Source organism: Lissotriton vulgaris, chromosome 5 (assembly GCF_964263255.1).
Source record: "Lissotriton vulgaris chromosome 5, aLisVul1.2, whole genome shotgun sequence".
Classification (NCBI taxonomy): domain Eukaryota; kingdom Metazoa; phylum Chordata; class Amphibia; order Caudata; family Salamandridae; genus Lissotriton; species Lissotriton vulgaris.
The window spans coordinates 1,510,275,618-1,510,300,404 of NC_141693.1; positions in this window are offsets into that span (position 1 = coordinate 1,510,275,618).

Consider the following 24,787-nt stretch of genomic DNA (forward strand, 5'->3'; position numbering starts at 1 on the left):
TTAAAATTTTTGTTTTTCATTTTTAGTGAAGATGCCTTCTTTTAAAAACAATTCTAGATGCTCAATTTTCAAAAAATGTTTCCACATTTTCTTTAATATGTGTAGTTTTGATCATTTTAGTTTGGTTAATTTTGGCTGTCATTTTTCCTTTTGGAATAGATAAAGAGATGTATAAAGCTAACATGACTACTAAAGTTGTGATTAATCATGATAAAACTGATAAAAATATTGTACATAATCCAGAGATTCACCAAGATAGATCTGTGGGAGATTTTTCTAGTAATACCTTTTCAATACTTTTATCTGAATATGTTAAGGTGATGAATGCAAAAGATTGTTACATTTGTGTAAAATTACCTACTTCTGTGTCTGAAGGTGTTACGTATAATATGCTTCCTCTTACTTATGGTATAACATGTAGTGTAATAGCTAGTTTGTTTTACAAAACTGGACGTTTGGAGTATGATTACTCAGATTATGATGAGATTTTTGCAAATCTGAAAGTTGAAAGTAGCTTGAATAAAGTGAAACATGTTAAAAAGATGAGGGAATTTTTCCTAGCAACTAGTGAACTTACTTATGAGTATGCTTTTAGAAATAATTTAACATGTAAATTGAGAACAGAAGAGAAGACGTTCTTAAATAATGGTGGAAGAGAGAAGGGCAAATTACAAGCAAAATGAGATGTTGAAACATTCTAAGTCTAAATTTTGGCAAATGGAAGATGAAAAGCCTAATGGTAGAAATGAAAATGTTGCAATTCACATAGATAATCCTGTTAGTGGAAAATTTTGTATAAGAAGAGAATACTTTGTTTGATAATTATTTTGTTGGTGCAAGTCAATGTGAAGACACTTATCGTATTACAGGGGGTTGGGGATTTAAAGGAGGCAAAGATCCAATTTTCCCTGGAATTTATTTTGTTTGTGGGAATAAAGCTTATTACAACGTCCCAGACCACTGGTATGGACTTGCTTTGTAGGTTTAGTTTTTCCAAAGATTTTTCATGGTTCATTTGAAATTAGCAATCACTTGAATAGATTTAGAAGGGAAAGTTTTACAGAAAGTTTGGGAGACATATTTGGTGCAATAATACCTATGGTAGGAATAACCCTGAATACAAATACAATCAGAAAAATGTCTACAATTGTTGATAGATTGTCAACAGACACTGCAAGTGGATTTCAATTAGTGAATACAGAGATTATTGCTACGAGAACTATGGTAATGCAAAATCGTCTTGCGTTAGACATTTTTCTGGCAAAGGAGGGTGGAGTTTGTGGAATTCTGCACGTTCAACATTGTTGCACTTACATACCTGACAAAAGTCAGAATATAGAGATGTACATAAAAAACATAACTGAGTTACATACTGAGGTAGAACCTTCAGAAGATGAAAGTTTTTCAGAACGCTTAAGTAAAAGATTTGCAGCAATTAAACACTGGTTTCAAGAGATTGGTAGTTCAATTATAGGTAAAATAGTTTTTACGTTAATAGTCAAAGCTATAGTGACACTTTTGTTAAAAATTAGTTGCAGAAGAAAACATGTATTAGAAAAGAAAAGAATTTACAGACCAAGAAAACAAAAAGAAAAAGAAATACAATTAGAAGAGTTTTGAAGAACTCAATATGAAAAATGCAGAAAATCAGATGACGAATCTAAAGTTTAGAAATACTAATATTAAGAAAGTCCAAAACATGTTCAAGGGTTGAAAATGTATACATTTTGGGTTTTATTTGGTGATTTAGAAATCACCAGATGAGGGAGTTGATGGAGCAAGGTGAAGAACAAAATTTTGTTCAAACTTGCGAAGTTAATTTCTCATAATAGTAACCAGATTAATAAGCTTGTGGTGAAATTACTAATCAACTTAGTTTAAGAATACATACATCGATACATATGGGCTCAAACTAATGTGCTCTATGTTGCAAACGCAAAGAGAAAAATAATAAACTAACCTAGTCTATTGTCTTTGTCAGTATTTAATGCGGCTGTTTAACTAATGTCATGTGCTTATTTTATGTGCTTATGTTATGTCTTTTCTGTGACAAAAGCTCATGGAGTTTGTGTTTATGAAGAAAAAGTAAATATAATGCTGCCTAATTGTGCTTTGCTAGGTAACATAATTAACAGGATTAATTAGTAAAGGGGGTGGGTAACAGAATGGGTTTAAATTATTTAATTAACTGATGCCTTGTATTTGTTTAATAATAGTTTCTGAAGTGAAGCCTAAAAGTGGTTCAGAAAATATGGCTGACAGAGCTGCAGACGTGAAAGCTTGACCAGAGTGAAGTTCCTACACATGCGTAGTTGTCAAGATTTTGACTGCGCTGTTATCGTTAACTGAAAAACAGTTCTTTGGTCGAGTTGAACGTGCTCATGGAGGAAAGCCTCAAGGACAGGAATTTAATGTGTCTGCCAAGGCTAGGAAGTTGAAGTTCGAAACTCAAGGAAAAAAGTAACTTTCTTGAGGAAGCTGGAGGATATGAAATAAAAGACAATAGGGCAGGTTTGAAGCCTGGACTTGGTCAAGAACAGGAGATGACCTAACATTTTATTGTGGACTGACACAGAGCAGCCAATGAAAAGCTCGGATTTACTTTCAAGAATGTGAAATGTAGAAAGCTTAGCTAGAGAGAAAGGTATAAAACCTGATACAGTGAGCAGGGAAAAAACTCGTACTTTCCGATCCCTGATTGACGTGACATGCTGTTGGACTTTGGTGCACGTAAGGACAGCAGACTTTAATGATTGATTTTTTCTTTCTAGGTGAAGTGAGAAAAAGACAGGGAAATAGATTTAGGGAATAGAAACTGTTATTCTGCTAATGATTCGTTATTCTGAGCTTGCTTCGAAAATGTCAGTTTATTAATTCATTTCCTTAAAGAATGCCGCTTTCCTAATTGCTTATAAAATAAAGATTCTAAAACGTAAATGCTTTTTTTCTTTATGAAGAATAAAGTTAATAAAAATTAGATTTGAAAAAACAAGCTGGACTAGTTTCCATCAGTTGATCCAGTCGCCTTAGTGGTTTGACTGATTTAGATGTTTTAAAACCATGGTAAAGAAGGATAAACTGCAGTTGTATATAGTTATGTAAATAATGTGTGAATAGTTTTACAGGTCAAACCACATGATTCAGTTGCTCAAAAATTGTCTCATTAGTGTTATGGGCCTTTATATGTGTTTCTTGGTTAATGGTGAGTATCGAGGTGATAGGTAGTGTTTGAGAGACAGTTTTTCAATAGGAGCGCTGGATCAGTAGCGTGTAGCATGTCCATAGTAGTTGCTTGCGCTGGGGCATTAGACTGGGTATGTGATGCGTTAGTACCTCCCTCTTGAAATAGCTGGGAAGTGGCTGAATAATCCCAGTCCAGCTTCTTAGACACTTCCGGGTGCGAAGGGATCCCACTATGGTTTACCCTGTTGCAGGATCTGTTCTTCTTAGCTCTCCGTTTGGTGTACGCTTTATGTATAACTTCGCTTTCTGGCGTTGATACTAGAGAGTCTGATCCCAACTCCAGATCTGAACTGCCAATATCACTCTCAGTTATGGAGTCAGAGACGACCTTGTCCCCCTCTTCCTCCTCATCATTCACAGAGAAAAAACAGTCATCGCTGGGGGAACCAGAAAGCGTAGATACCCCTCCCATGTCCAGCATAGTGGCTGCACAATCATTATGTTTTTCCAGCCTTAGGGCAGAATTATGCCTTTCCTGGAGAGTAATCTTGGGGCGTGCTACCTGCTCTGCGCCTGGGCCTAGGCCTGCTATCACAGTGACCTCCCGGCCCTACATTCACAGGTGTTGAGGGACTACTTTGTAGCTCGGACGCTGCCCCGATCTTGCAAACAGCATTGTGCTCTGTGACAGCGAGAGTGTTGAGATTATCATCAACCCCAGGCATCTTTCCCACACCAAAATCTTGGTTCTCAACATCGCTGCCTATGGTGGACACAGATCCGCCCCAGTTAGTGTCCTCCTTAAAGCAGGAATGTCCAGCGACCGTTTGTTGTTCTGACCGCTCAGGCTGCTCACTCTGCCCATCCCGAACACTCAGCGCATGACCAGTCGAGACCGCAGGGAGAAACACCAATCTGCGCAGCTCCTCCGGCATCTGTATCTGCAGGTCACTCTCACCGCCTGAGAGTCCCGTCAGCATCCGCGCATCCAGACTCGGCTCTCTCAATTCTCCAGCCTCGCCTGTCCTGTCTGTATTCTCATTCGCCACAGACTCCATTCGTGAGGGGGAGAGCACCGGACCCGACACTGGGATCGCAAAAGATTCGTGGAAAGTAGGTTGCCGCATGCTTCCCTCCTTACCAGCGCTTTCAATATTCTGGCACTTGAAACCTTTTTTGTTTATCTGTATTTTCTTTTTTTTTGCTTCTCGGACCTCTCGTACTTCTCCCGGTCCTCTGGCTGGTCTTTCCTTACATTCCTCCGGGCCTGGGTAGTTGATCGTAAATTGGAGCTCATTGCAGCCGTACCGGGGTCGCTTGAGACTGCTTTATCCCTTTCTTTCTCTCTTTGCAGTTCCTTCTGCGGTTTAGGGCCTCGGGGAGCCATACTTTGCTTTACATCCTGTGCTGATCGTAGGATGCCTGATTTGAATGCTTCAGTCCAGCTCAGCACTCTTGACCATTTGGGGGATATACGGCCAGTTTTCCTAGTGCAAAGAGATAACAAGTATAATGAAAATATCATGTTTCTTCTTTAATAGCAGAAGTCAAGAGGCATTTTTCCCAGTTAGTCTGCTGTTCTGACCAGGAGCAGGGAGAGGAGCGACTGCTCTCTACGGCCTGTCAGCGGCCATCTTGCCTTGACTGGGGTCAAGTGATATCAATGCATGAGAAAACTCATAAATAATGTCAGTGTGGCTGAGCAGGTCAGCACAGTGAGCACAAACAGAAACAATACACATGGCTCATCAACAAAACACAACACATACTTTCCAGTCACACACTCTGCATACTCACAACTGGTAGCAACAACAAGTAGGTATCCCCCCAGGAGTGGAAAGACACACCAACACACTGCACAATGCTCAACCAACAACTCCTACATGTGCCCACAATCTGAAGCATATGGCTGACAATTTAAACAAACAGGCACTCATTACCTGGATAATAGATGTGTGTAGTTGGCATTGGAGGGGCACACACACATCAACACTACTGACAATGACAGGACATACACACTGTATGACTACTCAAGTCCACACATTCTAATGTACCCATGTGACTATGCACACAGGCACACACAAGTTGACTACACACCAACTTTGCTGTGCACACATCAAGAAAGAGCCCATAGAAATGCCGAACCCTGGCCATACCACAAGTAATCCTGTGGATAGCATTCACCTCTGTTCTGGTATTGCATCCTGACATGACATGTGTACAATTTAGCAAACCTGAACTCAGAATGATTAGGAGAAGAATAGACCATCACAAACAACCATCAATGCACCCTCAAGCCTCAGACTCAAGAACAAAAGTGCTTCTTACCTCTGTAATGCTCTGAAAAGAGTAAAACAAGAAATTGGCAATGTTAAAGTGTCAAACAGAGCAAGTGTTACATGAACCAATACCCATACATAAAGGCTTTTATTTAGCAAGGACATTGACAAAGCAGACAACAGGAGGAACTGTCTTTATTACATAATACCAAGATAGGCATCACAAGTGACAAACAGCAAGGCCATTGGCCAGTACAAATTCAAAGTATGCCCATGTGTGCATGAGAAACTGCACAAGGAATGAGCAGCCAAAGTGACAAACAGCAAGGCCATTGGCCAGTGCAAATTCAAAGTATATACATGTGTGCATGAGAAACTGCACAGGGAATGGGCATCCAAAATGACAAACAGCAAGGCCATTGGCTAGTACAAATTCAAAGTATGCACACATGCGCATGAGAAACTGCACAGGGAATGGGTAACACCGCCACTGCCATGGGATTCACTCCAGCTCCAGGGATACAAATAGGCAGTCCATACACCGCTGTGAGAGAGACGGTGTTCGAAGGGGAAGTTTGCCACAAATTTGGCTGTCAGTTGAACTGGGAGGTGGCTGATTATCGGGGGGCCAGTTGGAGGAATGGACCTGGAAGAGAGAGGACCAGCTGAGGTTTAGGTGTCAGTGGCTGTGGGAGGCTGAGGGTTGTTTGGACCGGGTGGCGTGGTGGCAAGGGGAGGCGGAGACAGGCGTTCGTGAGACACAGTGTGTGAGGTTGAATGTTGGCTGGGTCTCAACTTCTTGGGGATTTGATAGCCCACAATTGTCTTGTCTGGAGTGGGAAGTGAGGTGGGAACAACAGCCTCACTCTCCACAAAAGGTGTATGGGGTGCAGGTGGCTCTCCCCATGGTGATTTGCTGGATCTGGTGGTATGCTTGGGCTGGCCATGCCTTTTCCCCTCCATCCCCTGTTGTCCAGGTGAACCCCACCACTTTGCTCTCCTGTCCCAGCTGCACAGGGGTGTAGGTGGGAGTTCAGGTTGTGGGTGAATGGGCCTTAGAGAAGTGTTTGCGCTGATCTGTTGCAGGCACCAGGTTCACTGCAGACAGGGCAACTGTTTGTTTGTCTGTGGGAGCAGGTGAGGGTATGGGTTGCCCTTGGATGGGGTGATTTGGATGACTGTGACGTTGAGGCCTGCTTCTTGGCCTGATGCCCCTGAGTGTTCCGGGATGGGCTTTTGCCTTTGCGCTCCAGTGTGAGTGATTGTTTTTTGGGGATGGTGTCTGTGGTCTGGGCTGCTTGGACTGCTGCTGTTGTGTGTTGCGCGTGAGGACTTGGTGCCTGAGAGCTGTGGCATGTGGGCACTCTTGTCAGGTGGTGCCACTGGCAGGGTGGTTGCTGAAGGGGCTGGAACTGGCCTGGAAGCCTGTGTCAGCTGAATGGTTGCCGTCACTGTGGAGGACAAAGACTGGACAGTTCGGTGTAGCCCACCCACGTCAGAATGAATGCCCTCAATGAATGCAACTACCTGTGCCAATTTCTTGTCATGATCCTGGAAGGCATTCAGGAGAGCAGCATGACCCACACACAGCTGGTGCAAAAGGTCCACTGCCTTTGCACTTAGGGCAGCAGGGGAGACAGGGGAGGGGCAGTGGTGCCTGGGGGGAAGGAGTAACCCTGGGCATCGTTCGCATAGTAGCGCTACGCGTAGCTACTTGAAGTGCACTTAGCCCTATGCGAGCTACACGTAGCTACCCGAACTGCATAGTGCACCGTGCAAAATGCTGTTCGCACTGATTGTACAGTGCCGGATGCTTGTCCGCACTGTGCAATCAGTGCAAACCGCATCATGCACAGTGCAAGCGGTCATTTTCTGCCGCTCGAGTAGATTTGTACTTGAGCAGCAGCTTTCTCAACGCGGACTAGTAGTTTCTCATCGCGAGCGGCCACAAGCATACGTAACCACTTGCGATGAGAAACCTGACCTCCCCGCCTTGAGAATCTTGCCGGGAGGTTTGTTTTCCACGCTGGCGATCGGCAACTTGATGTTGCTGATCGCGAACAAGGAAAAAGTCTCACCGGGATGTTATTTTGCTCGCTCGGGGTCGCCAACTTGACGTTGAGGACCGCGAGCAAGCAAAAAATGCCTGCGCGTTTTTTCACTGTGCTGCGTGAAATTTGCGTTGCGCATAGTTGCTCAAACTATGCAACTACGCGAGCATAGCGGAGTCCTACGCTGCCCAGGCCTAGTTAAGAGTGTGGTAATGTATAACAGATGGAATCCTGTGCAATCACTGATTGTTTTAGAGGTTAGATTTATTTAATACCTCTGGATATATTTTGAATATTTTGGTGGATGTGAGTTGTAGTCTCATGGGTGTAGAGTTGCCCCCAAAAATATTTTCTCATTATGAAGTGCTTGCAAATGTTATGGTGGGTAGTATCTAATGTTTCACTCCAGAAATGAGCTGTGGGCTAAGTACGGAGCTTACTTATCACGTTATACCCCCAGAAAAGGTGACCATGCATATTTATAATTGGTAAGGTTAGTTGTGACTAAGCAAAAATAATCATAGGCCTAACAAAGAGAGAAGGGGATTCAATCTTTTTCTGTTGTATTTTAAACTGGCCCTTCTTTGAATTATTTTATGATGATTTAATTAATTCTGAACCATCCTTATTATTATAATCACCTCCCAAACCACAATAAGTAGATCTTTGCACAGCTCACATTATCGCCTGGATTTACATTAAACATACTGCAAAACCACACTCCTTTCTGTCCCTTTGCATCACAATTTGAACATGAATATATATACCGTAAATACTAACTCAAGAGTTTAGATGACAATCATCCACAATAAAGTGATAAGAACGAATAAAAAAACGAATAAAAAATAGCATAAAAATTTATTTCAAGAATGACTACACTGTTAGATAACAGAATTCCCTAAATACACAGTAATTACCCGAATTTGTCATAAAATAACATTGAAAATAACCTTACATTGCACAAGTAGGTCGCAGATGGAGATTGATTTTCTAAAACTATAGACAATACGCTGAAAGTAATATAGATCTAGAAAATATTCCTAAATTAGATAAAATAGTTCAAATTGGCTTTTTAACATGATTAAACATTTTCTATTAGTGCTATATTTGCCATCTCAAGGGTCCAGGTATCAATTTGTGGCTTTCCGGTAGGTGTCTAGTTTCTCAAAAGAATCTTTTTCACCACCGTACTTTTTAGATGATTGTGGGTTTGAGAGAGTGAATTGATCTATGACGCCCTGGAGAAAGACTAGTTAAGATACTTTGCGGCATCCCAAAAACAAGTGCTATTACACAAACATTTTAGGTTAAACAAAAAAACACCACAGCAAGTGTTCTGCAAAACGACTTTCTAGTTTCAAGATGGTGATAAAAAATCTGAACCTACAAATTGACATAATTCTGTCAACGAAAGAAGTTCCTTGCAATTTTTGTAATACTTTCTTTATTGGTTTTATCTTTAATAACATCATACATTTTGCAACACGGCATTGGGAAACATGTTGCTTGTCAATTAAGGCACTTCGTGGTTCCGTTTGACTATCTGTTGGTCTCACCTTCACTCTGACAGGTCATGTTTGAGCCTACAGGATTAGAGTCAATAAATCTTGAGGCTCTGAAGTAATGTCTCAACAGAACTACTCCATGGTATTTCTCTTCGAAATTGTGCAAGCTGTATATTATGGAACTTTAACGAACTGAAACATGAAGTAGATCCTTTCAATGACACAGTAAAATGGACATTACTACAAAAGCCCAGTGTTTAATTTGTAATAAAACAAGCATTTCCAATGCAATAGGTCTCGCATTAATTACGTTTGAGCTATTGGCGTTGCTAAATATTGCAACACCAATTGCAACAAAAATCTATTAATTGTAGGCCAAAAAAATTTGTATTTATTTTTGTAGCAATGGTGGCATGCTGCGCCTTAAATGAATATGTTTAAAAGTAAAGTGTGCCATACTGCTATTGTTACAATAGTTAATTGTGGATGCGTTAACAATTGATGTGTGCACTGATGGCTGGTGGTGTATGTGTCTGCAGATATTGTGCACTGATGGCTGGTGGTGTGTGTGCCTGGTGGAAGCATGCACTGACGGCTGATGGTGTGTGTGCCTGGTGAAAGCGTGCACTGATGGCTGGTGGTGTTTGTCTGATTAATGCGTGCACGGACGGCTGGTAGTGTGTGTGTGCTTGGTGAAAGTGTGCACTGACGGCTGGTGGTGTGTGTGTGCCTGCTGAAAGTGTGCACTGACATCTGGTGGTGTGTGTGTGCCTGCTGAAAGCGTGCACTAACGGCTGGTGGTGTGTGTGTGCCTGGTGAAAATGGGCACTGATGTCTGGTGGTGTGTGCCTGGTGGGAGCGTGCACTGATGACTGATGGTGTCTGTGCTTGGTGAAAGTGTGCACTGACGGTTGGTTCTGTGTGTGGTTGTGTGTGTGTGTGTGGTTGTATGTGTGGTTGTGTGTGTGGTTGTGTGTGTGTGTGTGGTTGTGTGTGTGGCTGTGTGTGTGTGGGGCGGGTGAGGGGGCAGATAAGCATAATGTTGTCAGCTCTGAGGAGCACACAGTTTATGCTCATATTCTGAAGCATGTGCTTCCAGACTCCCTGCTCCCCCTTTACGGTCGTTCTGAGCTATTCCTTGCACTGCTGTTAAGCCTCAATAAATCCCAGGCACACTTCCGCTTTGCATCTATCGCCACTGGGAAAAAGCAGTGTACCAGTACGTTGATTAATTGGCCGGCTGATGGAGGCCCTCCTGTGAAATCTAAAGCATTTAATAAAATAACCCTCATGTTAGCTCCTAAAGTGACCCTCACATTATATCCTCAAATGACCTTCACGTGAGATAATAAAGTGACCCTCGGTGAGACCCGAGAGTTAGCCTCTTGAGACCCAAGGGTGATTATACCTGAGACGCCAAAATAAGCTGCTGTAACATGTCCAGGATCCACCTAAATTACCCAACTGTATTTACAAAAATTACTGAAATGGGAGAAAATAGATGCAAAATAGGTCATGTGCGAGACCCCGACACGCCGCCCCTACGCTAGACAATTACAAAAGTATGCACATGTCTATTTCTGAGATTTTAAACTCTCCTGACATAGAAATAGTGGTCTAACTTGAACATTATATCTAGGACCACTTGGTTTATGTGGCAGTGATGGACCAAATTATGCCGCTAAATTATGTGGCTTAAATAACGTACAAAAAAAACGCGTGCTTTGCTTAGGTGCTGCCCCCACTTCTATTTTGGCTGTGGCAAATGGAAGCTGTGCACAATGCTCATGGTTGTGCTCACATGCACTGTATCCAATCCGCACTTTGGGTGCACTTTTGAAAGCTCCTACTTTATATCTCGCCAAAGCATCCCTAACTGGATGGCTTAGGCGAGACCTAAAAAAATATGTTATTGCCCATTTTATTAGGTCCCACTTAGGCAGCTCATGTGCTGTCTCCTCAAGACATGCTGTTTCTAGGATATGGACTTCAAGAACAGCCCATCTGTTTCATTGGTTCCTCTTACTGTCCTTTTAAATTGCGCTTTTTGATTGGTGAATACACTTAGCAGTCCCTCCTGTTGGACTTTTGTAACCTCCCATTAGGACTGCCACTGTTACTTGTTTTCTTACTCATCATTTTATTTAGATACCTTGTGAACACTCACAGTGTAGGAAGCTTGTTCTGTATATACTATACCAAAGTAAGGTATAATGTGCAGAGTCCAGTGGAACCCCAAAGGTAGGCAGAGGTAAAAGTAGATAATACCTTACTCTCTATTTGTGGTAACATGGGCGAGCAGTAAGACTTTATCAAAGGGTATTGTTAAGCATTTATTGTACACACTCTGGCAAGAAAGGATGTCACACACTCAAAGAATGAACTCAGACCCAATTTGTTTGTATAAAAATATTATTTAGTTATTTTATTTCTAGAACCAAACCAGGCCTGGTGCAGGTAAATTAAATAATACTTTTGCAGGTATAATGCAGTTGAGTACAACTGAAATGCAGTTGGATGCAATTGGTTTGTTTACAGGTCCGTCAACAGTCAAAATTACTTTACAGTTAATTTTGAGATTACTTTGTACGTTACTTTTCAGGTTTCTTTTTAAGGTACTTTTTTTACTCTGTGAGATATGTCTAGATATCACACTGGGACATTTCCTAGAGAACAGGTAAGTAATTAAGTTTTTGCACATTTTCAGTTTCTTAGGGTTTCTCCCAAACAAACTCCACACTTAGATTTTTCACAGAAAATCAGTCAATGCAGTCCTATGGAAGAAAACAGTCTTATCGGTTTACAGGTAAGCACTTGGTTTTGGGAGTTGGTTTTTCTGGGGTTAGAACTAGGGTTGCCCCAGGGTCCAGGATGCACTCTCAAATTACCCTCATCAGCACCAGGGTGGCTGAGTGCAGAGTGCGAAGGCCCCATGTTATCAAATGGGGGACAGGGGGCCTCCGGTTGGTGGCTGCTCATGAGCAGGCCACAAGGTTGTGGGAACAAAGCTGCTAGACTTAAGCTCAAGGCTCAGGAGGATCCAGTTTAGCACACAAGGTGCACCCACAGCAGCACTGGGGCAGCCGGGTGCAGGGTGAGGTTTTAGCATTGGGTGCCCTGTTGTTTTCAATGGGAGTTGCCGGTTTTGGATTTTGGCTGCAGTCTTGGTCTAGGAATACTTCCGAGAGGAACCAACAACTGGGCAGGTAAGTTGGAGGGTTCAGGGATGTAGGTGACCCTCTGGGCTCTTCTCCAGGGTGGCTGGATGCAGGTGTGTCTTTTAAGTCAGGTTTCACCTTACTGGCCACTAGCGCTTGGGGGGTCTCCTTGCAGAGGCTGTAGGCGATGTCGGGGAGTCCTGGAGGGGTCAACCCACAGTAGACTCTGACTCTGGAGCACTGGGGGACCTCGCTGGGACCGGTGGGCCGCTCGGACTCGGGCTGCAGTCGTCTGGTACAGTGGTGGTTCCAGGCGTCAGGTTTCTTTGTCCTCAGCAGGCTCGGAGTCTTTCTTGGCTGTTTCTTTTGAACAGAGCTGCTGTTCACAGGATATCCTGTCTTTTCTGAAGGCAACCAGTCCTCCCAGGGGTTCTGGAGGTCGCTGGAAAAGGTGACTTCTGGTGCAGGATCTCTGGAAACTGCAGATGGGCCAGTGGGGCTGGGGCCAAGTCAGTTGTTGTCTGCAGTGTCCTCTGGTGGGCGTCTTCTTTCGTCCTTCTTCTTTGTAGGTGCAAGAATTTGCCTTCTTGGTTCAGGGCTGCCCCCTAAATACTGTATTTAGGAGGTGTTATAGAGGTATCGAAGTCAGTAGCCAATGGGCTACTGACCTTAGGGTGAATACACCTGTGGTGTGCTTTCCCACGTGGGGGAGTGAGCACACTCCCTAATCCTGATTGGAGAGTGTCTGGCTCTGCAAGATAGCAGGCATTGAAGAGTGGGCTACACCTCGTCTTCCCCCACCTGAGGGTTGGCAGAGATGAGCACACCTTCTGGGCAGTTCTAATTTCTCCCACCTGTCTACCCACCGAAAAGGGGGTGAAACAGGAATGGGACCTGCTCCTGAGAGCAGGAGAGGCTGGGCATTGTGTTACAAAAGCAGCAAGGCCTTTGAAGCTCCCCTGCCACAGATGGCTCCTCTTGACCTAAAGAAGGTGGGAACACTTCTGCCCAGGAAAGGCTTTGTTTCTGGGCTCAGGGAGTGAAGGCTCTCGCCCCAGGGGTTCAGAAACATGCCTCGTGGTGGCAGGCTGGTGTTTACTAGTGAGGGAACCCACCAAAGGCTGGTAGTTTTTCAGGGGGCATCTCTAAGTTGCACTCTGAGTGCATTGTATAATAAATCCCAAACTGGCATCAGTGTTTGTTTATTATGCTGAGAAGTTTGATACCAAACTTCCCAGAATTCAGGAAAGCCATTATGGTGCTGTGGAGTTCATAATGACAATCTCCCAGACCATTTACTCTTTTATGGGTTTACTATGCTTACAATGTCTAAGAATGGACTTAGACACTGTAGGGGTACAGTGCTCATGCAAAATTACCCTCAACAGTGGTATAGTGCACCCAGCTAGAGAGGTGTCTTACCACACCATAGGCAGTGGGTTGCAGGCATGGTACACAGGAGCTGTTTAAGCAGGTCCTGCACACGTACTCCCAAAATCAAATATAGTATATCTTTATGGTATGCAGTTTCTAAGTGTAAAGGTGAGTGTTCAGGTCTGTGAAAAAGTGCCCTCACACACCCCGAAGGATATCATGCTTCATCATTTGGACCTGCTGCACGTCGGGCCGGTGCTGCAATGGTCGACGGGCACCCGCGGAGGGGATTTTTGGCTGAGATCTTTTTGTGCAAGCCGTTTGGTGCAGGAGGGTGTGTGGAATAGTTAGTGTTGCGAGTTAAGGTGGTGTCTAAAATAGGATTAGGATAGCCCTATTGCCTACATTTTATTCCTAGGGTGAACTAACCTAACTAAAAACAAGAAACCCTAACCGGATACAATGGACCTAAAGGATAAGTGTGGTGTAAAAGGTCACCATGTTTCTTGCTTGTGGTATTCCCTGACAGGTCTTGTGGCAATTTGTTGTCAATAGTTGTTTGAGAGAGTATCTCAACTCTAACAATATTGCAATGCCGATTCTATAAGTGAAAGGATGCAATCGTTATCAGGTTTGCAAGTGAATACACAGTCCAATTCAACCAGGTATTCTGTGACCTGAAAGAGAGAGTGATAATAAAAAGAATTTTAGGTAATTTTTTAAAGGTATGGAAATTGCCATCTATTCCAATCAGGTTTTAAATATGTGTGAATTATTTAAACAGAGCCAGAGGGCTTCAGAATGTTTCACAATGGTAGCACAGTACATCTTAGCAGGGAGGAAGAGGATGCAAGCAGCAGCACAGAGGAGGAGGAGACAAGAACAGCTTTATAGAGGGCACCTAACCCTGTTTCAGCAGACAGAGGAAGAAATCCATGACAAATATAGATTAGATTCTGCTACAATCCTAGACCTGATAGCTGACATTCATCCACTACTGTAGCACCAGACTCGCAGGACCAATGATATTACCACACATGTGCAGGTCCTATGTTCACTGCACCTACTAGCTTCAGGGAGCTACCAGGGAGTGAAAACAGCAGTAGATGGGGTCTACCAAAGTGTGCTTTTTCAATGTCTCCATGGACGCAATGGTCCAGAGGATACACCAGTATATTAGATTCCAAACTACACCCCAGGAATGGCAGCAGTCCAACTTAGATTTCTACCAGATAGTTCCATTTGCCCATGTAATTGGGTGCATTGATGGTATACATGTAGCCATTTGCCACCCCTCAGGTAATGAGTACGTGTTCAGGAACAGGAAATACTTTCATTCAATGACCATCCAGGTCATATGTAATGCCTCCCACATAATAAATGACATAGTAGAACGATTCCCTGGCAGTAAGTGTAGGAGAGTAGGGTCTGCAATCCTATGATCACCCAGATTTTTTGCTTTTGTTTCACTGGTTTACGACTTTCCCTGGCTGTGGGCCTGCCAATCAGACCCACAGCCTGGCTGTTCTCTTTCTAAATTACGACATGTACCCTAGGTGCATTTACCAATTGGTGCTGGGCCACCTTATCAGACCCTGTAACTCAGGGCATAGGTGTACCCAGGGCTGCCAGGGGCTGCAGCATGTATTATGCCACCCCTGGCTGGCCTCTTAAATTTGACACAACTGGCTGCATGACAGCTGGGGCAAAGTCATGTCACCACGCTTTGCTGTAGGTGTAGTATACCTATACCTAACCCTAAAATGGACACACAGATTCCTATCAGTCACTCCTATGGCAGGCCTTGACAATCCTGAAGGCAGAGTGCTTGGAATCGTGTGAGATGGTGCTCTGGCATGAGCTGAGCCCGTCTGCAGCTTGCGGAACCAAGTCCTAATAGCTGTTCCATGATATCGCATACCATATACTCTTAAGTGCATTATAATCCTCGCGGTTAAATGCTAACTTTGGTATTGCTTTATCAAAACATGTCGAGTAAGGTGTCATACGAATTGGAATACTAACCCCTCGCCAATTCTGGCGACGGGGTTAGCATTCCACCCTTCTAGAGGGACACGACATGTATGTAACTGTGAACCCCGGTTAAAGTTAACTGAAGCCTCAGCTCCACAAAATGGATGCTGCCACCACAGACACGAGTCTGACCCCCTGCAGCTGGGAGTCCTTCCAGCGAGGGGAGCCTGGACAAAGGGTTTCCTGTCAGGGGCGGTGGTAGCACCGTCCCAGACATGGTTTTGTGTATCCTGGGTAGGCAGGGCTTTACAGGAAGGTGACTGCTGAGTGGCACCCCGGTGCTCACTACGCATAGGCCGGTCTGAACCAGTTCCAGGGGCACACCAGCCCCTGGCCTGGGGAAGTCCGGCATGGCAGAGGGGTGTAACCACCCCCCTCCTAGTCCCACCCATAGGCAGGACCTAGTCACCGGGTCAGCCCCCTTTTTTAGTATAAAGATGGGAGCGGGCCCCCTGTTCAAATTAGATCATCTTTGGAATCAAGACACGACTTTCTTCGAAAGGACTTCACGATTTCTTCTTCAAGATTCTCCCTTGTGGCTAAGGAGTAGTCACCCTGCATCAAGCGGGCACCATCCTAAAGAACACTGCGGTCTGCTGCAAGTCCTTCATCACGAATCCGACGACCCAGCTCGACGAGACCCGGCTTCCCTGGCACCTCTGACCTCTACTCACCTCTACAGCCAAGCTGAGAACCGTGAGTGCGACGAGACCTCGAGGGACCGACGATCGCCAAGACTGCACGACATCTTTACTGCAAGCCCACCGTGTCCTCCACGGGTGAGTGCTTTGGGGTCCGAGAAGCCCCAACCCTGCGCAGCTCCAGCACCCAAGATCAGCCTCCCTGCATCTCCACGATCGGCGCGGGGCCCTTCTGCTGTTTGCTGTGCACCGCGTTGTTTGGCTACTAGCCGGCTGGCTTGTGGCTTTCTGAACGACGCCCGACGACATCACTGCTGCTGGTCTGGTTGCTCCAGACTGGCCCTTGCTTCCTTCTTGAAGAGAGGCACCCCGGACCCTCCTGGTCCACTCCAGACGCCATTTTAGGTCCACCGCGTGGGCTTGAATTTGCCAAGGCTTTGTTGCCCCATCCTGGGTCCAGCGACGCCGACAGCTTCTATCTTCGTGGGACAGCTTGATCCTCCTTCCTGGTCGCCGACAACGCCTCCTGGTCCGTGAGATCTCCGAGCCCAGCGTCACCCACACGCCTTGTCGAGGTGGCTACCACCCGGTGCCCTCCTGGTGCCCACTGACTACTGGCTAGTAGTCTCGAACTTGGTCCCCTCTGCTTTCAGGTGTCATCTTCCATCGATCCAGGCTTGGATCCACTGAACTTTCTTCACTGGTCGCCTGCCAGCAACTTCTTTCTTCGAGGCTCCTGGTCCGTCAACGAGGATTCCCGACGTCTTTTGAGTCCTATGCAGCTGCAGCCCCTGGGCTAGGTAACTTCGGCATTTCGGTGCCCCAGCATAGCCTCACTATCCAAGGGTCAGAATCTACTTTCGTTTTCTCCCTACCAGGTCGGGTTCGCCCGAGAACACTAACTTTGCAAATTCTAGCTACCATAGACTTTGTCCCGCATCTCGCGTGAGAGTGCACACACTGCACCCGAGTCCCCTGGGTCTCCTAGAAGTAATCTAACGATTCTATAGTCAAGTCCTAGCGATTCCAAAGCCTATTAGTACTGTACTTACCTGCTAGTAATTTCGCATTCCACTTTTCAAGTATATGGTTTTCCGTGCCCCTCGGGCATTTGTATATACTGTGCTAACTTAAGTATTTTTGTAAGAGTTTTGGTTTGTGCTTAGTACCCTGTCCTCATAAAGAGTACAGGGCTGTTGTGATCTTTAATAAATAACTGTTTATTTTCATAACACTTGTGTGGTGTCCTTTCACTTGGTGTTCAAGGGGTATATGTGGTATAACAGCTGGCTTAACACGCCCTCTCGAGTCTTTAGCCTTAGACTGCTCGTATCCACGCTACTAGGATAGCTGGTCTATAAGGTTGACTTACAACCAATCATCAATAAGGGTTGCTGGACTGATACATAGTGTTCACTAGAATAGTGAGCACTGCATATCAGGCCACCTTCTCACATTGGTGAGTAGCGGTTGGGATTTGAGCTTGCTGTTATTTTACCACACGTATCCTAAGAATATCTTGTTGAAAGATCACATAAGTACTGTTAGTACATATAACTAAGCTTAGAATACTCTGAGTTCTACTGAACCAGCTGTTGCAGCTCCTCAAGGCTTAGCACACCTTGGCTGCAACTCTTAGCGAGGGATCAGTAGGTAAACACATAGTGTAGGTAGGTGCATCACTTACACCACACTAGAAACAGTATGTCGGACAAAGGAGGAAACTCTGAGTCTCCCCTTGTGTCAGTTGACCCTCCACAGGTCATCCCTTCAAGATATACTGCGCTTAACTTCCATGAGTTACGACAAGTATGTACCTCTAGGAAGATTAAGCAAGGGGCTAACCCCACCACCTCCTTTCTGATTGGTCTCTTGGAGACTTATGATGCCAGAAAAGCTGAGAAACTTCTCAGCTCTTCTAATCCAGAAGGAGGCATGCCTCCCCTTGAGGGAACCAGAGGTGACCCTGACCTCATCCACCTCTCAACTGAGAATGAAGATGTAGAGGATGATGAGGATGAGGATCCCTCTGGGGATGAGGCAGATAAGGGACAGGTAGAAGTCGGTAGACTAAGCAGGTCCAACTTAAGCAAACATGACAGTGGTACTGGGGGACCCCTGGGGCCACTATCAGGTCAGCTTAACATTGGGAATGGACGAGCCAGATCTCTGTCAAGAGGCTCTGGTAGATCCCTTCAAACCAATGGCTCTCACAACTCTTCTCAAAGAGGGATGACATCCCCTCAGAGGAGAGTGTATGAAGCTAAAGAAAGGGCAGCCAATCTGAGGATTGAAAGGGAAGAACTTGCCCTGGCCAAAGAAAGGCTTGCCTTTGCTAGAGAGCAACAGTTAAGTGGGGTAGTCCCCACTGGTGGCAGCATTGTACCTATCAATAGGGAAAAGAGTTTTGATACAAAACACATTGGGAAGATAGTGCCCCCCTTTAAACAAGGGGATGACATCCACAAATGGATTACTGCTTTGGAGAGGGCCTGCACTGTGCAAGGTGTTCCCCAGAGTCAGTGGGCAGCTATCTTGTGGCTCTCCTTTGAAGGTAAAGGAAGAGACAAGCTCCTCACCACAAGGGTAGAGGATGCTAACAATTACCAAGTCTTGAAGAATACACTGGTTGAAGGGTTTGGCCTAACCACTGAGCAGTACAGGGTGCTGTTCAGGGATACCCAGAAAACTCAGTCTCAAGATTGGTCTGACTTTGTAGATTGTGCCACTAAGGCTTTTGAGGGCTGGTTGCTGGGCAGTAAGGTTACTGATTATAAAGGATTGTATAATTTGATGATGAGAGAACAAATTTTAAACAATTGTCAGAACCAGTTGTTGCATCAGCATCTTGTTGACTCAGATCTGACCTCTCCCCAAGAATTGGGAAAGAAGGCAGACAGATGGGTTAGAACAAGAGTTAAACAGAACCAGGGCCAGAATCAAGGTCGTCAGAAGAAAGCAGACCAGAAGGGTAAAGATTCTAAGGGGGAACAAAATGACCAGAAGTCTTCGACAGGTCCCCAACAACCCAAAGAGGGTGGGGGTCAGGCTCCCCAAAAGAAGAAAGAAGGCCAATCTAAAAGGTGGTGCCAATACTGCAAAAGTAAAACTCACTGGTTTAGTGAGTGCACCAAGAAAGGAGGAGGGCAGACTCCTGCCACTGCAGCCCCTAAGGCACCTGTGCCCCCTAGTACAGCCAGCAGTGGTAGTGCACCTCCCAAGGGTTTAGTAGGGTTAACCCTGGGTTCTGAGGGGTGTGACAACTTAGTTGGTACACTCACTCAGGCTGTCCTTGTCAGTACAGGGGATATGGATATGTCCCCTGACATAAGTCCCAATACTTTGGGCAAATACAGACAGACACCTTTCATTAATGGAAAAATGGCTCAGGCCTATAGGGACACTTGTGCCAGTGTCACAATGGTGACACCTAACTTTGTGGACCCTGGACAGATCATGCCAGGTACAGAATTCCTGGTGACCAATGCAAGCAATGTCACTACCAATCACAGTATGGCAATTGTAGCTTTCTCCTGGGGAGGGGTAACTGGCCAAAAGAAGGTTGTAGTTAGTTCAGACCTCCCAGTGGATTGTTTGTTGGGCAATGATTTGGAGTCATCACAATGGTCAGAAGTGGAGCAGAGGACTCACATGGAAATGTTAAGTTTGCCAGCACATGTGTTTGCTGTGACCAGGTCACAGGTCAGGAAATGCCCCACTGAACAGGTGCTGGATCCAGACACCTTCCAAGAAAAAGAGCAGCAGGGTTAAGGCTGTGCCTTCCCCCTTGCCCCAGGTTGAGGATCAAGTCTCAGAGGAGGCTGACCTACAGGAATTGAGGGAAACTGAGCCCAGAGAGTTTGACCTTGATCAAGTTGAATTCTTGGGTTCAGGGGGACCCTCAAGGGAAGACCTGGGGAAGGACCAGTTAAGCTGCCCTTCTCTTGAACCCCTCAGACAGCAGGCTGCTGCTGAGGCTGCTGGGAACGCCACAGGTACCCACAAGGTATACTGGGAAGATGGACTCCTGTACACTGAGTCAAGAGACCCCAAGCCTGGCATGACCAGGAGGCTGGTTGTACCCTTGTCTCAGAGAGGTTTCCTACTTACCTTGGCCCATGAGATTCCCTTAGCAGGTCACTCAGGCCAGACAAAGACTTGGGACAGGCTTGTCTCACACTTTCACTGGCCTCACATGAAGGAGGATACCAAGGAGTTTTGTCGCTCCTGTGTCACTTGCCAAGCCAGTGGTAAGTCAGGTGGCACAACAAAGGCCCCCCTTATACCAATGCCTGTGGTGGGGGTGCCCTTTGAAAGAGTGGGGATTGACATTGTTGGTCCAATGGAACCCCAGACAGCATCAGGGCACAAGTTTATACTGGTGGTAGTGGATCATGCCACCAGGTATCCTGAAGCTATTCCACTTAGGACCACCACAGCACCTGTGGTGGCAAGGGCCCTAGTTGGAGTGTTCTCCAGAGTGGGCTTCCCTAAGGAGGTTGTCTCTGACAGAGGTGCAAACTTCATGTCAAGCTACTTAACTGCTATGTGGAAGGAATGTGGTGTCAATTACAAATTCACTACACCCTATCATCCACAATGCAATGGGCTTGTTGAAAGGTTCAACAGGACCCTAAAAGGGATGATTCATGGACTACCTGAAAAGCTCAGGCGTAGATGGGATGTCCTGATTCCCTGCCTTCTGTTTGCTTACAGAGAGGTCCCACAAAAGGGGGTTGGCTACAGCCCTTTTGAACTTTTGTATGGGCATCCTGTGAGAGGCCCCCTGTGTTTGGTGAAGGAAGGATGGGAGAGACCTCTCAAAAAGCCTGCAACCAGCATAGTGGACTATGTACTTGGTCTCCGCTCCAGGATGGCTGAGTATATGGAGAAGGCATCAGAAAACCTTAAGGCCAGTCAAGAACTTCAAAAAGCTTGGCATGACCAAAAGGCTGTCCTGACTGTTTATCAGCCTGGACAGAAGGTGTGGGTGTTGGAGCCAGTGGCCCCAGCAGCACTCAAAGACAAATGGTCTGGGCCCCACACAATTCTTGAGCAAAAGGGAGAGGTCACCTACCTGGTGGACCTTGGAACTCCCAGGAGCCCCCACAGGGTGCTCCATGTCAACAGGCTCAAAGCATATGTCGACAGGAAGGACATGAGTTTGCTCATGGCCATAGATGAGGGACAGGAGGAAGAGAGTGACCCTCTCCCAGACCTGCTCACTCAGAATCCTGATGATGGGTCAGTAGATGGTGTTGTCTTTTGTGGCAGCCTCTCTGAGCATCAACAGAAAGACTGTAAACAGGTTCTTCAGTCTTTCAGACATATGTTTTCTCTGACACCCAGTCAGACCAATTGGTGTACCCATGAGGTTGACACTGGTGACAGTCTGCCAGTTAAGAGTAAAATCTACAGGCAGCCTGATCATGTTAGAGACTGCATAAAAACTGAAGTGCAGAAAATGTTGGAGTTGGGAGTCATTGAACCCTCAGATAGCCCTTGGGCTAGTCCAGTAGTTCTAGTGCCAAAGCCTCACACCCAGGGTGGTAAGAGAGAGATGAGGTTTTGCGTAGACTACAGGGGTCTCAATGCAGTCACTAAGACTGATGCCCACCCAATACCAAGGGCAGATGAGCTGATAGATAGATTGGCTTCTGCCAACTACTTAAGCACATTTGACTTAACAGCTGGGTATTGGCAAATCAGGTTAGCTGAGGATGCCAAGCCCAAGACAGCATTTTCAACCCCTGGTGGGCATTATCAATTTGTGGTAATGCCCTTTGGTCTGAAAAATGCACCTGCCACCTTCCAAAGGTTGGTGAATCAAGTCCTTACTGGGCTGGATGACTTCTGTGCAGCATATCTAGATGATATTGCTGTCTTTAGCTCCACCTGGGAGGATCACCTGGTCCACCTGAGGAAAGTGTTAGAGGCTCTGCAAGCAGCAGGCCTCACTATCAAGGCCACTAAGTGCCAGATAGGGCAGACACAGGTTGTATACCTGGGCCACCTTGTAGGTGGAGGCCAGGTTCAGCCACTGGAGAGCAAAATACAGTCAATCAGGGACTGGGCTCCTCCAACCACCCAGACTCAGGTTCGAGCTTTCTTGGGCCTGACTGGTTACTATAGGAAGTTTGTCAGGAACTATGGTTCAATTGTGACACCATTAAATGAACTGACAAGTAAGAAAATGCCAAAAAAGGTTCAGTGGACAGCAGGCTGTCAAAAAGCATTCGATGACCTAAAGCAGGCCATGTGCACAGCACCTATCCTTAAGAGTCCAGACTACTCCAAACCATTCATTGTCCAAACAGATGCTTCTGAGTTGGGTGTGGGAGCTGTTCTTTCTCAACTGAATTTTGATGGTCAAGACCAGCCCATTGCTTTTATAAGCAGAAGGCTGACCCCCAGAGAGAAGAATTGGTCAGCTATTGAGAGGGAGGCCTTTGCTGTGGTTTGGGCCCTGAAGAAGCTGAGGCCATACTTGTTTGGCACTCACTTCAAGATTCAGACCGACCATAAGCCCCTCTTGTGGCTAAATCAGATGAAGGGTGAAAACCCCAAACTGCTTAGGTGGTCCATTTCCCTACAGGGGATGGACTTTACAGTGGAACATAGACCTGGTACTGATCATGGCAATGCCGATGGGCTCTCCAGATATTTCCACTTAGAACAAGAAGACTCACCTGGTCAAGGTTAGCTTATTGTCCCAAAGTTTGGGGGGGGGTCATGTAGGAGAGTAGGGTCTGCAATCCTATGATCACCCAGATTTTTTGCTTTTGTTTCACTGGTTTACGACTTTCCCTGGCTGTGGGCCTGCCAATCAGACCCACAGCCTGGCTGTTCTCTTTCTAAATTACGACATGTACCCTAGGTGCATTTACCAATTGGTGCTGGGCCACCTTATCAGACCCTGTAACTCAGGGCATAGGTGTACCCAGGGCTGCCAGGGGCTGCAGCATGTATTATGCCACCCCTGGCTGGCCTCTTAAATTTGACACAACTGGCTGCATGACAGCTGGGGCAAAGTCGTGTCACCACGCTTTGCTGTAGGTGTAGTATACCTATACCTAACCCTAAAATGGACACACAGATTCCTATCAGTCACTCCTATGGCAGGCCTTGACAATCCTGAAGGCAGAGTGCTTGGAATCGTGTGAGATGGTGCTCTGGCATGAGCTGAGCCCGTCTGCAGCTTGCGGAACCAAGTCCTAATAGCTGTTCCATGATATCGCATACCATATACTCTTAAGTGCATTATAATCCTCGCGGTTAAATGCTAACTTTGGTATTGCTTTATCAAAACATGTCGAGTAAGGTGTCATACGAATTGGAATACTAACCCCTCGCCAATTCTGGCGACGGGGTTAGCATTCCACCCTTCTAGAGGGACACGACATGTATGTAACTGTGAACCCCGGTTAAAGTTAACTGAAGCCTCAGCTCCACAAAATGGATGCTGCCACCACAGACACGAGTCTGACCCCCTGCAGCTGGGAGTCCTTCCAGCGAGGGGAGCCTGGACAAAGGGTTTCCTGTCAGGGGCGGTGCTAGCACCGTCCCAGACATGGTTTTGTGTATCCTGGGTAGGCAGGGCTTTACAGGAAGGTGACTGCTGAGTGGCACCCCGGTGCTCACTACGCATAGGCCGGTCTGAACCAGTTCCAGGGGCACACCAGCCCCTGGCCTGGGGAAGTCTGTAACCACCCCCCTCCTAGTCCCACCCATAGGCAGGACCTAGTCACCGGGTCAGCCCCCTTTTTTAGTATAAAGATGGGAGCGGGCCCCCTGTTCAAATTAGATCATCTTTGGAATCAAGACACGACTTTCTTCGAAAGGACTTCACGATTTCTTCTTCAAGATTCTCCCTTGTGGCTAAGGAGTAGTCACCCTGCATCAAGCGGGCACCATCCTAAAGAACACTGCGGTCTGCTGCAAGTCCTTCATCACGAATCCGACGACCCAGCTCGACGAGACCCGGCTTCCCTGGCACCTCTGACCTCTACTCACCTCTACAGCCAAGCTGAGAACCGTGAGTGCGACGAGACCTCGAGGGACCGACGATCGCCAAGACTGCACGACATCTTTACTGCAAGCCCACCGTGTCCTCCACGGGTGAGTGCTTTGGGGTCCGAGAAGCCCCAAACCTGCGCAGCTCCAGCACCCAAGATCAGCCTCCCTGCATCTCCACGATCGGCGTGGGGCCCTTCTGCTGTTTGCTGTGCACCGCGTTGTTTGGCTACTAGCCGGCTGGCTTGTGGCCTTCTGAACGACGCCCGACGACATCACTGCTGCTGGTCTGGTTGCTCCAGACTGGCCCTTGCTTCCTTCTTGAAGAGAGGCACCCCGGACCCTCCTGGTCCACTCCAGACGCCATTTTAGGTCCACCGCGTGGGCTTGAATTTGCCAAGGCTTTGTTGCCCCATCCTGGGTCCAGCGACGCCGACAGCTTCTATCTTCGTGGAACAGCTCGATCCTCCTTCCTGGTCGCCGACAACGCCTCCTGGTCCGTGAGATCTCCGAGCCCAGCATCACCCACACGCCTTGTCGAGGTGGCTA